Source organism: Pinus tabuliformis, chromosome 5_1 (genome assembly GCF_031772625.1).
Source record: "Pinus tabuliformis cultivar Carrire ecotype Pingquan chromosome 5_1, CPIR1, whole genome shotgun sequence".
Classification (NCBI taxonomy): domain Eukaryota; kingdom Viridiplantae; phylum Streptophyta; class Pinopsida; order Pinales; family Pinaceae; genus Pinus; species Pinus tabuliformis.
In genome coordinates this window covers 600,572,099-600,585,896 of record NC_142305.1, presented here as the reverse complement: position 1 = coordinate 600,585,896, position 13,798 = coordinate 600,572,099, and the positions used below count along the sequence as shown (strand labels likewise).

At 46.1% G+C, this 13,798-nt stretch overlaps 1 pseudogene; it reads left to right on the top strand.

Moving 5' to 3' along the window:
- Positions 1-11,658: 11,658 nt before the first annotated feature.
- LOC149166313 (uncharacterized) overlaps positions 11,659-13,798 on the top strand; it is a 28,236-nt pseudogene continuing 26,096 nt past the window's right edge.

Here is a 13,798-nt window from a genome sequence, read left to right as displayed (position 1 = left end):
ATTTACAAAAATGAGGGTGGAAAACCCTATGACTCATTTACAAGTTTGCGCTCCGCGCCCACAAAACATAGAGTCTTTACATTGGATTTAGTCAAAATCTGGGCTTTAAGCCCCAAAACTTCCCTTGGGGGATCCCGTGCCCAACAGGCCCCCAACACAAACATCGTGACTTGCCCTCGAGTCACTCTGTTGGTACAGAGATCTTCGCGCAAAGACCTCCCAACTCTGCCCAGACCACTACAGGATCAACAACGCACTAAGTGGCTACCTACTGTACCTCCTGGATGTGTTGTTCACAAACCGCGGTACATGAACTGCTTCCTTGCATCTGCTCTTAAGTTCCCTACATCTGCGTGAGCTTGGCTTCGATTGAGGCTGTAATGACGAAGGCTTCATCGATCCATGGTTGGACACATGCCTTCAACACCGCTTCCTTATGTCGCACCGCGTCTACCTACTCTTTGAGCGCTTTTGCCTGTTGCATCCACACGACCCTCTCTGTAAAGGCCACCGTCTGTGCGGTCTCTTTTATATCATAATATCTTTGCTGCAGCTCACGCGCCTCTGTTTCTAAGCACTGTATGTTCGAGTCCTCATACAGTGTGGTGATAACCTTGAAAGACACTTCCAGAATTTTGATGCAGTCCTTTACTGCACTGTTGATCTCCTTTGTTCCCATTGTGATGGTGCTGGCACGCTGTTCCCTCATCTCTGGTGGAGCTGAAGGTTGCGCCTTCAACTATAGCTCAGTTATCTGAAGGGTGATTGGGTCAAAAGAAGTCTTGGAGGCTTTTGACTTCTTCTGCAGCCCCACCTGCTCTCTCGGGCGTTGGCGCTTCAATTGTGTAGATGCTATCTGTGGTTCCACGCCACCTTCCTCCATCTTAGGCTCTTCCTCAGGTAACGATGAATTATGGCCCTCGCGCTCCTTCTCTGCTGCCTGTTGATGTTCTATAGCTGCTTTCTGTTGTTCTGTTACTACCTTCGCATCATCCCACATCTCCTGCACCTTTGCTATTGCTGTCTCTTTTCTTCTCTTCTCTATTAACTATGCCATCCGCAGTTTTCCCTCTTCCTTCTTCCTTCATGAAGTCGAATTCTCAGTTTCCAATGCGGAGATGGTTGGAGTGCGCCACTCTGGCGGCCACGACTCAAGTACAGTGAATATGACATCGTCCATGGTGAGGTACAAGAGCTCCTTCCAGTTCTTTGTGGGGTCCTTGCACTGCTTGATGTACACGTGATGGAAGCTCGCCTTGAACTTCGCGAAGCTTTGTAGACTATTATAGATTGTGGGTGATAACCACGGCTTTTGGTTAATCCCCATTCTGATGTTCATCTCCATGAACACCCAAAATATCTTACTTTCTTGGATCCTCTGCGTGTCTTTAGTGGCCCACATCGAAGTGTACTTCGCTACCTACAGATGATCCTGCGCAATTGTGGGGAACTAGCTATCCTTAGGCAATTCCCAAGCCACCAGCACTATGGATAGAAAAATCCATGCATAGTGGAAGGTATTCCCATGTTCTTGTGCCTCACGACAATTCTCCAAGGACTCCTTGCACAAGTACTCCAACCAGTTAAACTAGATCCTCTCCGCACACTGCACGGCAAGTGCTATCACTAGTGCGGGCACCTCATCTGCAAGGCACTTCCGCATAACCTTGCTAGTGAGTATCTGGGTGGAAACTCTCACTACCTTATTATTGATATTGGAGATCGCATACCATCTCTTCTTTTCTCCAGCTTAAATTGTTCCTTCATGGCCTCCGTAATGGGCAAGTCATTGTTCTTACCCTCCGAAATATCCACTGGGTCCTCCCCCTTACAAGGGAGTTGGGTAATTCTATGGATTAGGTGGTCCATGATGGGGATGGGCTCCTCCAGCCACAAACAACCATCATGCACCAGGCAAAGCAGCCACCTGATGAAAAAAATAGTTAGTGGGGTGCGATGGTGATGCGGCACCCAGAGTAGGCTTAGCAACCCTACTTTCTCTACTCCGTGCAACCACTTTTGCGGCTCCAACTCTATGACTCCCACCGCAGTGTTTTTCTTCGGCCTCATGACCTATGCGGTTGCCAAGTGTGTGAATTTCTCATGGTTTGCGAGATCCCAGTCTTCAAACTTTAGATCCAACACCCATCCCAAGTGTGCTCCTTCAAAAATGATATCATCAGGTAGCAACGGAGTTTGCAGAGAGCTCTTTCTCTCACCTAGGTCCTTAGGCACCTTTGCCTTCCCCTTCCACGGAGCAACATACGTGGGCAGCCTGGTTAGAGGGTCCACGCCATCGGTTTCCACCTCCATGTCTTCATCTTCCTCCTCTTCTATCAGGATGTCCTCAAGCTCTTCCTCCTCCTCATCAGTTTTCAAATTAACTGCTTTCCCCTTTTCTTCCATGGTCAGTTTAGTTCACGATGGGTTTCTAGGGGACACACACATCGGAACCATGGGCTGCTTATCTTTCTTGGGTGTCGACATGCATGATGATTTAGGGATTTCTGTGACTATCCCAGTGCTCTTAGGGGAATCTGCTATTTTCATGGCCTGTGCAACCTCTTCAGTGGTCATCTCTCCAATATCCCTGGCTTCTTCAGGCGCTGCCATCTGTTGTTCCACAAATCTCTCAAGTACTCAAGTAGGTGTTCAAATAATGCCTTCAACCCCAACAGGTCAAACAGGTATGGGTTCAGAAATCTTTGGGCGCACAATAGCTCATATCTCAAATGGCCAAGTGTTGTTTGCTAGGCAGCCCTTTGCAAATTATAGTGCCTTTTGAATTCAAATTCGACCGTTCCCCCCAAATCCGGTCCATTAATGCTCCCTTGGTGCCATATTTTCCCAAATCTAGCCTATAAAGGCTGCCTTAAATACCTTCTGCTGGCTCCATTTGGTCTCATACCAAGCATCACATGGTGAATAGTGACTCTAACGGTCACTTTCCAGGCAACCCGTGCGGCAGCGCAACTACCCTTGCGCTATCGCGGACCTTGTCACACTTTGCTCCTATGTGTAGTCCTGTCATCACGCAGCTCTTGGGTAGAGTAGTTTATAGTCTTGCGCCTCCTTTTAACTACCTGGAGTTCTAGGACTGTGCTTCCCCTGGCTAGTCAAGTGGTTGGGCCACCTGTATACGGCTTCAACTGACTACCGCTTACTTCTCCAGGAAAGGGTTTGTCATTTGACTTCACCAACGGCATCACACCACCATCTGTGATCCCCTTAGTAACATATGGTCCAATCCAAGGAATCAAACTAATCAACTCTTGACGCTAGTCCCCAAATTTTTCAACGTAATTATGTGCATCATGTTTTATCACCAGGTTTATTTTATCAAGAAAGTCCTTCTGTATTCCTTCCTCAAGCTTCTTGACTTCTGCTTCTACCATGGCGCTTTTCTCCCTTAACCAAACTCTTTCATTCATGAGTTCTTGGAGCCTAATATTAACCTGCTACATTTATTCATCAGGTCCAAAGCATTTTTCTTTGAGCTCTTCCAACTGCGCGATCCCTTCTTCCAAGGCTCTAATATCTGTCATATCTATGGGCGCTGCTATGCGTAGACTAGGCATGATATACTCCATCGATATTACAGCGTTTGCTCCATGGGCCAGCCTATAAGGTGTCAGTCCCGTCAGTTTCTTGCACATTTTCCTATAAGCCCATAAAACTACTGGTATGTGCAGGTCCCACTCACTTCGCTACGCATTATATTCCTTCTTCAGTGCTTCACACATTTCATTAAATGCTTCCGCATGGATAACCTTCCACGCGCTCATTCTCTCCATACTTTGTTTTTCCAACTTGAGGAACTGTTCGCACATTCCCCCCCCCAACACATGCTTATTGACTATATTTCCCAACACGAAGTTCATGTGCATCTGCACAGGTTGTTTTCCATCTACCTATATCCACATGGACATATGCGCATGCGAACCATCTTGTCCATTGTATTTATCAGCCAATCACACCCTAGGCTTTCCAAACCATGTGTGCATCATCCTCCTACATGCGCGCCAGTCTTCAAATATTCCTTTGTGCGTACCCCACCACCTCACAGGCATAGCATGCAGTACCCAATTTAAGGCCTAGAAACGTTGTTTTTCCGGCACCTATTGGGCGTGAGATCCCCCAAACGCATGTTTTGGGGCTTAAAGCCCAAGTTTTGACTAAGTCCATTGTAAAGACGTGATTTGTCGGCGGAGAGCGCGAAGTTTTAATAGAGTCATAGGGTTTTCCGCCCTTGTTTTTGCAACGTAATGCCAGTTTGAAAAGATCTACCCATGGTCTGTGGACCATGGGATTGTATACAGAGAGACAACATCTAATCAAAGAATGAATGAAGAAATGAATCCATGAAGCATTGAGTCGAAGTGTAAGTCATGTCTTTGGGTCGTAGAGTAGGAGAAGGCTCTACAGCTGAGTGCGCAGAGGCCTAGTAGTCTGCAGCTGAGTGCACGGACCCCTGCAGCTGAGTGTGCAGGGCAGGTTGAGTCTGTAACTTGTTGAAGCATTAGTAAAGAGAATTTTTACCATATTTTTGTGTATCGTTTTCTGTTTTATGCATTGAAGTATATTGGGTATAAGTTTATTTTTATTTTGTTGTGCGAAACTTATATGAATGTGCTAAACTAGTAAATATAATATAAAGCATCTATGTACGCGAAGATAACTAATTATTATAAGAAGATAAGTAAGACCCGTGGCAGAACTTGGAGAAATAGCATACAATTCTGCCCTAGCAGCGCAAAAGCCCCACAACCCCTGGTTAGGGTTGCGCGAAGTCAAGTATAACAAGAATGTGATGCCCTCGCAGGCCAGGAAAGCACCCAAAGTGACCTATGCGAAGGTACTCATGGTTGGACTAAATTGACCCCTCAGACATCTCAAGGGTGCGGAAACCTGGTTCTAGCATCCCCCCATACTACTTCGGGTGAGACCTTAGTCCGCGCTCCGCGGACTGTTGCCGAAAGGGCTAGTGGTACAGGGATTTGTTTGGCTAATTAGCTTCGAACCTGTGTTAGGCCCCAACAAGCCAACAAATGGTTTTGTTGCCAGGACCGGAATTTGCATAAAGATGTTTGATGTCATATCACTGGAATCCAACTAAGAAAGAAATTGAAGATTGGTTGGATAGAAAGATTCACGAGTTTACAGCGCAAGAAAACAGGAATCCGCGACTATCAAAAGAAAAGTGGTTAGACTGCTACCTGTACATGGAAATCCATGAAATTTTCTTTGCATCTTTCCCTATTGAGCTATACGAGTGGATCACGAAGCTAGCAGATAGCCAAGGAAGGTGGAAACTTGATAATCTTATTGTGTGGACTCTAGAATTGGTGTGCAGATTGGAAGTATCAGAGGATAATATCGCTCGTGATTGATCACTAACTCGATCGAATTATAAGAGGATTCATCATTGAGTTCGCGGTAGATACTTCAATCAGCTATAGAAAGGCAGAACGATGCTTTCTCAAAGGACAGCAAGGTAAGTACATCAAGTCTTTCAACACTTGGATTAAAATGCTATTGTGTGAAAAGCAGATTATGCGAATACATTGACTCTCGAGGCTATGAGATGTGGAAGAATTTATAGAAATGAAGGGAATGCAGAACTAGAAGCTAGCCCCTTGATTTCACCCTCGCGAGGGGATGAGGAAGAGCTCGTGAAGGTCTCACCAAGAAGTGCGATAAATTTAATAAGGCAGAGGATTTTGTGCATACCACCCCCACCCACACCACCACTAGCTTCACCACCTTCACCCCCATCTTCCCCCATACCACCTCTGCCACCACCGCGAGTCAATATGGCAAGCACGATAAAGTTGCAAGTATTCAAGGGAATAGGAAATGAAGATCTAGACCAGTTTTGGTTCGTGATAAGGGTTGTATGGTAAGCATAGGGAGTTACGAAAGATAATATAAAGAAAGCAATGTTGGTCAGTGCTCTGCACGATCGCACGCTGACCTATTATATCAAGTATTCTAATGACAATCCGAATCCAGGGGTTGTGGATATCCAAATTGTGTTGAACAAAGAATTTAGCAGGCCAAAGTCAAAGGCACAATCGATTATCAGGTTTAAGAAGATCACAATGCTACTAGGAGAGACTCCCTGGGAGTTGGATCAAAGACTGAAGTGCATAATTTGCGAAGCCAATATGACTTTGTTGGATGGATAACACCACGAATGGTTCGTAGCATCACTAATGTCACATTTGAGGAACACATTGTCACAACAGAGGTTAGTGACTCAAGAAGAGGCCTTGGATATCGCGATGAGGCTACATGAGACCCCGATACAGGATCCTAATATGGGATTTCATCAGATCCAGACACAGTTGAAAAACTTATTCATTGAGATGCAGAGTTTGAAACAAGGCAAGACAACTCACCTGAAGGTGCGCGAGGATGTATGGTGCATAAAGTGAAAGGGTCAGGGACACGGCAAGGACCACTGCTCGGTGTTTGTGAATTACCTCACGGGAGGAGGGTCAATGCCATTAAGACTGGAGGCACAAGCAGGATCTAGCATGACACCTACTTTGTGGTGTGTGATTTATCAAATAGGGGGAAAGCATATTATGGACAACTGTCATCTATTGCAGAAGTACATGCAGAATTCGTAACAGCTGTTTTGTAATTTCTGTAGATCACTGGGATGTGATGAGCACACCTGTAGAAGCTATGAGCTGATGATGGATAGGAATCCCACTTACAGAGTTCAGGCTGAAACATAGCCCCTTGACCAGAACGCAGGGATGGTGCGAACCAGATTTCAGGGGCATGGACGAGGCCAAGGTGGAAGAGGACCTAGAAGAGGTCACAGACAGCTGATATGTTACAATTTCGGAGGGCCAGGACATTATGCCTGTGATTGTATGAATCCAACGCGTCTGTCATGTCTGTATTGTACCTTTTTTGATCATGACATGGAGGATTGTGCCACACTAATAGCTAGGCTACGCGACAAGGGAGCACTCCAACCTTCTACGGCTAGAACCTGCAAATGATGAGGTCTGAGCCACACAAGGAAAACCCTAACGTGAACATTGTGCTCCAAAGTGGAATTATGATAGGGGATGACAAAGGCAAGCAACCTGAAGATAGTACTTGGGTTCGCAAAGCTCTGATAAAAGAACCAGAGTTTGATTTGGAGCGTGCTAAGGAAACTTTAATGGAAGCCAGGAAGAGCTTCGTTGATGCCTCCACTTCAGGAAGTAAAGATAGGTCGGAGCCAGAAATGGATCCATCAATGCTCATGATGTTCCTAGAAACATGCATGAAGCTATTGTGCAATAGTAAGGCTATAAAAGGATTGTAGGAACTCATTAATAGATGCATTGGGACCATGCCAGGAGAACCGCGCGTAGTATGGAAGATTGGAAAGCACACGATGAGGATAGGAAGATAAATGTAGTTGACGGTGCAGATTGGAGAATATGAGATGGACCAAGTGATTTTGGACCTAAGATCGGATGCGAACGTTCTGCCAAAGCAGAAGTGGGAGCACATGGGTATGCCTACACTGCAATGGTCTCCTATCTAGCTGCGAATGGTGAACTAGCAAAATATAATAATGGGGAGATTGCAGGGAATCACAGTGGATATTGAAGGAGAAAGTGCGCTAGTAGACTTTGAAGTGATAAAGATTGTAGATGACAACAATCCCTACCCTACATTATTAGGAATAGATTGGGCCACTGACATGAACGGGGTGATAAACCTAAAGAAGTGCAGGATGATTTTTGAGAAAGTCCCTGCGTATAGTAGTACCTTTGGACCCTGCAGAAGGATCGTGCTACATAGAGCAAGTGCATGAGTATGAAAGCGACGATGACTTGGACTGCGTCTATAAGATAACCACGTGTGAATAGGACTGGATAAATCCAACCGTATATGGACGGATATCATGGGAGCGCGAAAGCTCCTGTACATCAGATTCTGACGAAGAGATAGAACGATGGCAAAACCAATTACACGAGGTAACCACACTGAACTGTAACATGATGACGCGATCATTGCACTGCGTATCAATGAAAGTAAGGGATCTACCTACTTATGATGGGTTAAGTGAGGTAGATGTTTTCCTGAATAGATTTGAAAGAGAGGTGCTAGAACTGCAACGTTTTGAGGCTTTGAAATGGGTACTATACACTATGCCTGTGAAGTGGTGGGGTACGAACCAAGGAAGCTTTGAGGACTAACGCGAATGTAGAAGAATGATGCACATGCATTTTGGGAAGCCTCAGATGCGTCTTAAAAACAATTATGACGGACGAAATGATCTGCACGCACATCTGTCCATGTGGGTACATGCATATGCGAAACAACCTACACAGATGCACATGTACTTTGCGTTCGGGAACATGGTAAATAAGCAGGTGTTGGCAAGGTAATTGCATGAATTATCCCTCCAGATGAGATGACGAAGTGTGGAAAGAATGAGTGTGTAGAAGGCTACCCACGCAGAAGCCTTTAATGAAGTATTAGAAGCAGTGAACAGGGTATATAATGCACAATAGAGTGATTGGGACCTGCACGTACCAGTAATTCTATGGGCTTATAGGACAACGTGCAAGAAATTGACGAGGTAGATGCCTTCTAGGTTGACCTATGGAACAAACACTATAGTTCCAATACAGCATAGTATGCCTAGTCTACGCATAGCACACCAATAGATATGATGGCTTGCAGAGCTGTGGAGAAAGGAATAGTGCAGTTTAACGGAGAAGAACGCTTGGGACCTGAGGAAGAAGTTCAACATGGTGATCTTAGGCTCCAAGAAATCATGAAAGAAAATGTACGATTAAGGGAGAAAAGCGCTCTGGTGGAAGCAGAAGTCAAGAAGCTTGAGGAAGAAATAAAGAAGGAATTTCTTGATAAGAAAATCGCGCTGATAAAACAGGCTGTGCACGATCATATTGACGAATTTGGGGACTACCGTTGGGAGTTGATCAGCATGATGCCTTGGATTGGACCGTATATTACTAAAGGGATCACCCATGCTCGCACAATGCAGATGGTGAAGTGCACAACGCAAACAGTAAAACCAAAAGGAAGATTTGTTCTAAGAAAAGTGATGGATGACCGGTTGGAACCCTATACAGGTGGCGCAGCCACCTGATTAACCGGAGGAAGTACAATCTTAGCACTCCAGGCAGTTGAAAGGAGGTGTGAGACTATAAACTACTCTTCTTGGGAGTTGCACGATGTCGAGGCTACACGCAGAAGAAAAGTTCCACAAGGTCTGTGACCGCGTAAGTGGTGCCACGCAGGTTGGCTGGAAAGTGACCATTGTAGTCACTATTCACGATGTGATGCTTGACTTGAGACCAAATGGAGTGGGTAGCAGGCATTTAAGATGCATTTTATGGGAAATATTTGGGAAAATCTGCTGCTAAGGGAGCATTAATGGACCAGATTTTGGGGGAACGATTGAATTCAAATTCAAAAGGTGCTATAAATTACAAAGGGCTACCCAGCAAACAACACTTGGTCATTTGCGAATTGAGTTGTCGTGCACCCCGAGTATTCCGAACCAAGACCTGTTTGCCCTGTGGAGAGCGTTGGTTGAGCACCTAAGTGAACAGTTGAGAGCTTTCTGGACGAACAAGATGGCAACATCTGAAGAAGCTAGGGAAATTGCAGAGATGACCGCTGAAGAGGCCGCGCAGGCCCTGACCATAAAAGATGCCCCTGAAGGCGCCGGGATTGTTGCAGAAATCCCTAAATCACTGTACAAGCTGAGACCAAATAAAGATAAACAACCAATGATTCTGGTGCATGTGTCCCCTCGAAACCCACTGCGAGCCAGATTAACCATGGAGTAAAAATGGAAAGTGGTTAACCTGGAAACTGACGAGCAGGAAGAAGGCCTTGAGGATTTCATCATTGAAGAGGACGAGGACGAGGGCATGGAGGAAGAAACCTAGGTTGCGCACCCTCCAACAAAGCTACTTGCGTATGTTCCCCCACAGAAGGGGAAGGGAAAAGTGCCCAAGGACCTCGATGAGAGCAAGAGCTCTCTGTAGAGTTTGCTCCTCCCGGACGATATCATTTTTTAGGGTGTGCACCTGGGATGGGTGTCGAACTTGAAGTTTGAATATTGGGATCTCACTAACCACGAGAAATTCCCTCACCTAGAGATCGCACATATCATGAAGTCGAAGTAGATCACGACGGGAGTTATAGAATTGGAGCTGCGCAAATGGTTATGCGGAGTTGAAATGGCAGGGTTATTAAACCTACTATGGGTGCCGCGTTACCATCCTGCCCCAGTAACGATCTTTGTCATCAGGTAGTTCCTCTGCCTAGTGCATGGTCGGTGTTTGTGGCTAGAGGAGTCCATCCCTATCATGGACCACCTAATCCATCGCATTACCTGGCTCCCGTGTAAAGGAGAGGACCCTACAGACATTTTGGAGGGTAAGAACAATGATTTGGCCATCGCGGAGGCCATGAAAAAGAAATACAAGTCACAAAAGAAGAAAAGGGGCTATGCCATATCTAGCATCAATAACAAAGTAGTCAAAGTTGTGACCCAAATACTGGCAGGTAAGTTCATGGGGAAGTGCCGCGCAGATGAGGTACCTGCACCGGTGGTGGCACTTGCTGAATAGTGCACAGAAGGGGTCCAGTTTAACTGGTCCAAATTCTTATGCAAATAATTTCTGGAGAATTGTCGTGAGGCACAAGAACAAGGAAAAACATTCCACTATGCATGGCTTCTGCTGTCCATAGTGCTAGTTTCGAGGCAATTGCCGAAGGATAGCCAATTCCCCACAATTGCAAGGGATCTCCCAGAGGCCGCAAAGTACGCTTCGCTGTGGGCCACTAAGGACATTAACTAATCCGCAAAAGTAAAATATTCTGGGTGTTCATGGAGATGAACATCAGAATGGGGATTAACCGCAAGCCTTGGTTATCATCCACTGTCTACAACAATGTACAATGTTTCACAGAGTTTAAAGTAGACTTTCATCATATCTATCTCGAGGCGCGTAAGGACCCTACCAAAAAATGGATCAAGCTACCCTACATAGCCACAGATGATGTGATCTTTGAAGTACTGGAGACGTGGCCACCGAAATGGCGTGGCCCAGACATCGTCGTGGTAGAAAAGTTTGCTACATAGAAGAAGGAGGAGGCCAAACTGTGCATGGCCCATTCGGTAGAAAAGAGAAGGCAAGAAGCAGCAGCAACAAAGGCGCAGGAGGCGCAGAACACTGCGCAGATAACTGCAGAATAGAAAAAGGCCACAGCAGCAGCACAAAAGGAAGCAGAGAAGGCACGCAAGGGTCAAAGTCGCCTCCACACGAGCAAGAACATGAGATGGAAACAGAGGTAGAAGAGGGTTGCACGGACCCACAGACAACGTCAACACTATTAAAGTGCCAGTGCCCGAGAGAGCTGATGGGGTCGCGCAAGAAGGTCAAAGCGTCCAAACTGTCTATGGACCCGACCACCCTTACTAAGGGAGATCTGTATGATATAGGGGAGATGGTGCGTGACGTCACCACAGAGGCCCTCCAGAACTTTACAGAGGAGAATCTGATGGTGTTGGGGGCCCTATAAGCACATATTCAAGAGTTGCAGGTGCACACTCCTCAGGCTGGTACACTCTTGAGAAACCTTGCAGAAGGAACAACCATGGCCGAAGAAACGTTGAGAACTCGTATGCCCAATACAATAGTGCTTCCAGAAGGGGCACTGGTTACTGTAAATGAGGCCGACAGGCCTACGGTCAGTACACTGAAGAGCCTAGGGATCAACATGGCTATGATCCCATGGGAGACGCTCTATGTTCTACAGGATGGGATTACTACATAACTACGGGCTAGGGAGAGTCGCACGTTGTAGGTGCTGAGTGAGCAAAAGATTAACATGGAGAAGTTGAGCTTGCAACGCGATGATGTCGTGTCCCAGAACAGGCAGATGGTGCAGGTACTAGAAGAAGCCTGCCAGATGGTCCCTGAGTTGGCCATCCCAGCAGAAGTACGAGCAGAGGCGCGCATCGAGAGATTAACAGTAGGGGTGCGCAAGGTGCAAGAAGAAATGGCCAAGGTTCAGTTGGAGCTGAACCTTCAGATAGCAGAGCTATGGTTGAAGGTGCAGCTGTCCACTCCTCTAGAGGTACGGGAACAGTGCGTTAGCGCCATTACGTCAGGGATGGAGGAGATCACCAATGCAGTAAGGGACTGCACCCGAATGTTGGAGTAATCATTTGAGGTCCTCACAGATCTACTGGAGGACCCAAAAATTCAGCCCTTAGAAACAGAGGCATGTGAGCTACAACTATAGTATGACAATGTCAAAGGGACCGCGCAGACGGCGGCCCTCACTTAGAGGCTTGCACAAATGCAATAGGCTAAAGTGCTTAAAGAGCAAGTAGACGCATCGCGACACAGAGAAGTAGTTTTGAAGGCACGCATTTAGCCTTGGGTCGACGAGGCGTTTGTCATCACAACAAAAATTGAAGCCAAGCTCGCGCAGATGCAGGGGACACTGGAACAAATATAGGGGAGCAGTTCTGACACCGCAGTCTCGGAACAACGAATATAGGAGATTCAGCAGGCATCTCCTTAGTGTGTTGTCGACCTTGCAACCGTCCAACAGAGTTGGAGGGTCTCTGCGCGAAGATCTCCACACCGAAAAAGTGACTCGAGCGCGAGTCATGATGTTTGTGTTGGGGGTCTGTTCGGCATGGGATCACCCCAAGGCACATTTTGGGGCTTAAAGCCCAAGTTTTGATTAAGTCCATTATAAAGACTCTGTGATTTGTGGGCATGGAGTGCCAAGTTGTAAGAGAGTCATAGGGTTGTCCACCCTTGTTTTTTTAACGTAGTGTTGATTTGAAAAGATCTACTAATGGTCCGTGATAAAGCGAGGCTCTAGGTGTAAAGAGACAACATCTAATCGAAGAATGAATGAAGAAATGAATTTGTGAAGCATTGAGTCGAAGTGTAAGTCGTGTCTTCGGGTTGTAGAGTAGGAGAAGGCTCTGTAGTTGAGTGCGTAGAGGCCTAGTAGTCCGCAGCTGAGTGCGCGGACCCCTGCAGCTGAGTGCACAAGGTAGGTTGAGTCTGTAACCAGTTGAATCATTAATAAAGAGGAGTTTTACCATATTTCTTTGTATTGTTTTCTGTTTTATGCATTGAAGTATATTGGGTATAAGTTTATTGTTATTCTTTTGTGCGAAACTTATATGAATGTGCTAAACTAGTAAATATGATATAAGGCATCTGTGTACACGAAGATAACTATGTTATAAGAAGATAAGTAAGACCCGTGACAGAACTTGGGAAATAGCATAGAACGCTACCCTAGCAACGCAAAATCCCCACAACCCTTGATTAGGGATGCGCGAAGTCAAGTATAACAAGGGTGTGAAGGCCTCGCAGGCCAGTAAAGTGTGCAAAGTGACCTACATAAAGGTACTCACAGTTGGTCTAAATCGACCCCTCAGACATTTCAAGGGTGCGGAAACCTAGTTATAGCATCCCCCCATACTACTTCAGGTGAGACCTCAGTCCGTGCTCTGCGGAGTGTTGCCGAAAGGGCCAGTAGTACAAGGATTTTTTTGGTTAATTAACTCTGAATCTGGGTCAGGCCCCAACAAGCCAATAACACCTCCCTTTGAAATATATCCAAGAAGGCATCCACCTCACTTAACCCATCATAAGTAGGCAGATCTCTCACTTCTCTCAATACGCAGCACAGTGACCTTGTCATCATATTACAGTTTAGTGTGATTACCTCGTGTAACCGGTTCTGCCATTGCTCTATCTCC